Here is a 3,692-nt window from a genome sequence, read left to right as displayed (position 1 = left end):
CCCTTTTCCCACAGGTAATAAAGTACTTAAATCTTACATAAAAAATGACCAACAAGTCTACTAGATTGAGCCACGTGTAAATTAACAATAAAAGTCTCTAATAACTAGTTACATTTACCGACTCGTATATCACAGAACTTAAATAATGATACCGAAAAAGACTATCATATTGATCTTCCCAGACAATAAACCTGTCATCAAAACACAACCAAAAAAAAAACAACAAAAAATTAGCCCAAATTTATTCTTTGCCATGGCCATAATTTGGTGGATCAGTTGTCTCTTAAGTCTTCTATACCCGTCGAGTTTCAATAAATTCTCAATCAAAATAATTCATCGTGTTTTTTTTCTTTTTTTGTATTGTAACCTCTTCAAAACAAAAAAAAAAAAACAACTCAAGCTAGTCACCAAAATAAACCCAAAACCGAATCCAAAAGTGCGTTAACCTTTTGAAAGCAATAATAAAAACGTTTGCAAACAAAAACAAAAAAAAAAGGTAAAATGATAACAAAAGTAAGTGTTCACTCACTTTAGTTCTTTCCTTTCCCTTCACCGTACCACCTCTGTACGGTCTCTAGAGCCTTCCGTTTACACGATTTTAACAATATTCCAAATGATCTTGTCATTCATTTCAAGTTACTTACAGTCAGGTTTCAAGTTTTAGCTTGAAGCTCGCTCAGACCAACAGCTTCACATTGATAAGGTCTGTTTTTGAATTGACTGTGACGTCTGTCGCTGTGAGTATAGCCTGAGATGGAGAAAGCCCTAACAAATATGTAAATATGTAGATACAAATAAAATCAACATAATGAAACTCTCTTAAGAAGACGAACTACAAATTGTTATGGTCAAACAAAAGCGAAACAAAAAAAATAGACCAAAAATTGAGATTGTCAAAAACTAAGCTCATAGACAAGCGTCTGTTTATGTACATATTTTTCTATTTTAGAGAATTTGTGTGCTGTGGAGACTTTTATCGAACTTGATAAACTTTAAGAGCTTAAAATAACGGTATGGTTGCCATTAGGAAAAATATACAACATGGGCCAAGAAAAATGTTCCAATTGAGTCAAGACAAGATAAGAACAAGAACAACTTGACAGTTCAAGTTTGGTTATACATTGTTCGTCCTTAATGTGTCAAGAATCAGCAAATATAACGCTCTCTCAATTCGAATATTTTACGAACCCAAAATTATATTAAATTTAGAATAATTTTATAATAAAAAAACTTACGTTTTCAATATGTAGTAAAAGTATTTCACTAAAAACAGACAGCATACAAATTTTGAATGCGGCCGCTTGTCGTTCGCCTTAAGCCTGTGGCATTTGAATACATGTTAAAAATATACAATAGCAAAGCAAAGTAATAATCGTACTTTATAACCTAAATTTTGTTCAAAAAATTCCGAAGCCAAAAACGAAACTTATATCATAACTACTTGAACAGGTTTAAAATCTGTAATTGAAAGAAGATTTTTCAAATTAAATTATGACGAATACTAAAAATAAAGGCTTACAAACTAGTTTTGAAGTGTGGTTTTGTGAATTTATACAGACATAATATGTACATATTATGTACAAAGATGTCAATATTTTCTTCTTGAAGCTAGAAACTCTTTGAAACTAGTTTTGAAATGCGTCAATAATATAGATGTACAAAATTTTAAAATCAATCAGAAAATAACAAGACGAAAAATGGTTACTACAAAAATTGGCCAAAAAGGAAAACTGAATCAGTTATTTCAGAACAACTTGGGATTCTGACATCTATCAAATTTTTGAAGTGTCAGAAAATGGTCTACTTAGAACATACATAATATGTAATACCTTTGTTTTGTAATTTTAAAAATAAACGTTAACTACTGCACATTTGTATCTAAAATACATGTTAAACAAGGTATAGTTTCAGAAGTATAACTTCCCATTCATTTAAAGTTTGATGTCGATGGCTCAAAATTACAAACAACTTTTTGTCAACGGTTTAAACCGTAAAGGTTAGGTAAGGTTATAGTGGCTGTCCGAGATGGAAACGGATACACTTAGGCCAGTTTAATGGTCCATTGTGATACCACATAAATCTTAAGGATTCCTCCTAAGCTCAATGGAACCAGCTTGAGTCCCTAACGAAACGTGAGAGGCTGATTATACCGATATGATTTAGATCGTTTAGATCGTTAGAGAAGAATTCTCCTAGGTAATTCTTGTGTTTCGAGCCAGAGCAGGGAATGTGCAGAGAAGATGAAGAACCGTTTCTTCCTCTTCTTCGTCCATACAGCTTCTGCAAAAGTCATTTGAGAATACGCCTAGTCTCGTGCCGTGCTTTCCAATTAGACAGTGTCCGGTTATGACACCTATTATCGAGCTTATATGCGATCTGCTTAGAGATAGCAAGCACCTTGAACGTTTAAATCCAGTGTTGGCCAGGTGTTTTTGTGACTTGACACGTGGTGATGTTGTGCCACAGCGCCTTGCATAAGCAGCAGTTTACAAATTGCGATTGGTATTGCCAAACGTGTCAGGATGGGTTGTACTGTACAGTTCCCGACGAGTTCATCTGCCTTACAGTGACCTGGGATGTCTCTATGGCCCGGGACCCAGCAAAGGTGAATAATAAACTGTTGCGCCATCTCCATTAGAGATAATCGACAGTTATGGACTATTATAAAGTTTGTAGAGACAGAGTCCAGAGATTTGATAGCGGCCTGGCTGTCAGAGAAAATACGGATATCAGATGTTGATATCACGTTTTCTTTGAGCCAGGACAAGACTTCCTTTATAGCCAAAAGTTCCGCCTGCAACACGCTACAATGATTGGGAAGGAGGAATGAGAGACTTTATTTCAGTGGTTCAGAGTACACACCTCCACCAACTCCTTCTTTTGTTTTTGACCCATCTGTGTAAAAATGGATTGACTCATCCTCCAAGAATGTCCTATCCTCCCAAAAAGATCTGGGAGGTATAAAAATCTGGAAGTTTCTGTCGAATTGCAGTTTAATTGATTCTACGAACCTTAGAATTACGGAGTGGCCAATGTTGTTGTTAGTCCACTGCGACGAAGCTTTGAGGCGAATAGCAGAGCTGGCAGCTATTTGTTTCCTAAATATGTCAAGAGGTATAAGGTAGAGCACAGTGTCGAGTGCCGCAGACGGGGTCGTGCGAAGCGATCCCCTTATACATAGGCAAGCTGAACGTTTGACTTTATTTAATTTATCCCTGTTTATACCTTTCTCTAAAGCAGTCCACCATACTTCCACACCGTACGTTAAAATCGGTCTGATTACCGATGTGTATAGCCAATGCGTGATTCTGGGTTGAAGCCCCATTTATTACCAATAGATTTTTTGCAAGAAAAGAGAGCTACAGTAAGTTTTTTGACTCTTTCTTGTACGTTGTGTTTAAAATTTAGTCTTTTTATCAAAGACAACACCCAGGTATTTAGCCTCGTCTGAGAATTTTAATTGGATTTCTCTAATAAAGGGAGGATTGACAAATAGAATTTTGGATCCCCTCGAAATTTTGTATCCTCCCGAAATTAAGACTAATAGTCCACACCGATCAGCCCAAAGTATTAGTCTGCCTAAGGCATTTTGTAAGAGTTCTTTTAAGGTGTTAAGATGCTTTCCTGAAATTGCTATAGCAACGTAGTCCGCATAGGCTATCACTCTGAAACCCTCCTCATCCTGACTAGTA

Source organism: Eupeodes corollae, chromosome 2 (genome assembly GCF_945859685.1).
Source record: "Eupeodes corollae chromosome 2, idEupCoro1.1, whole genome shotgun sequence".
In the NCBI taxonomy this organism is placed as follows: Eukaryota; Metazoa; Arthropoda; class Insecta; order Diptera; family Syrphidae; genus Eupeodes; species Eupeodes corollae.
This window is presented reverse-complemented; position numbering follows the sequence as displayed.